Source organism: Leishmania donovani, chromosome 23, assembly GCF_000227135.1.
Source record: "Leishmania donovani BPK282A1 complete genome, chromosome 23".
NCBI lineage: Eukaryota > Euglenozoa > Kinetoplastea > Trypanosomatida > Trypanosomatidae > Leishmania > Leishmania donovani.
Genome location: NC_018250.1, coordinates 499,878 through 500,132, shown reverse-complemented (window position 1 = coordinate 500,132; position 255 = coordinate 499,878).

The following is a 255-nucleotide window of genomic DNA, read 5'->3' as shown; positions in this document are numbered from 1 at the left end:
ACCCCCACCCCCAGCGCCCGCGCACGCTTGACTCGACTCGCTTATCCCCATAGTCGCGCTCTACCCATTCCTTCACTACCCCCTCCCCCTCTAAACACTTATCTCCCCCGCTTGTAAACCATGGGAAGCTCCTGCACGAAGGACTCCGCAAAGGAGCCCCAGAAGCGTGCTGATAACATCGATACGACCACTCGAAGCGATGAGAAGGACGGCATCCATGTCCAGGAGAGCGCCGGTCCTGTGCAGGAGAACTTC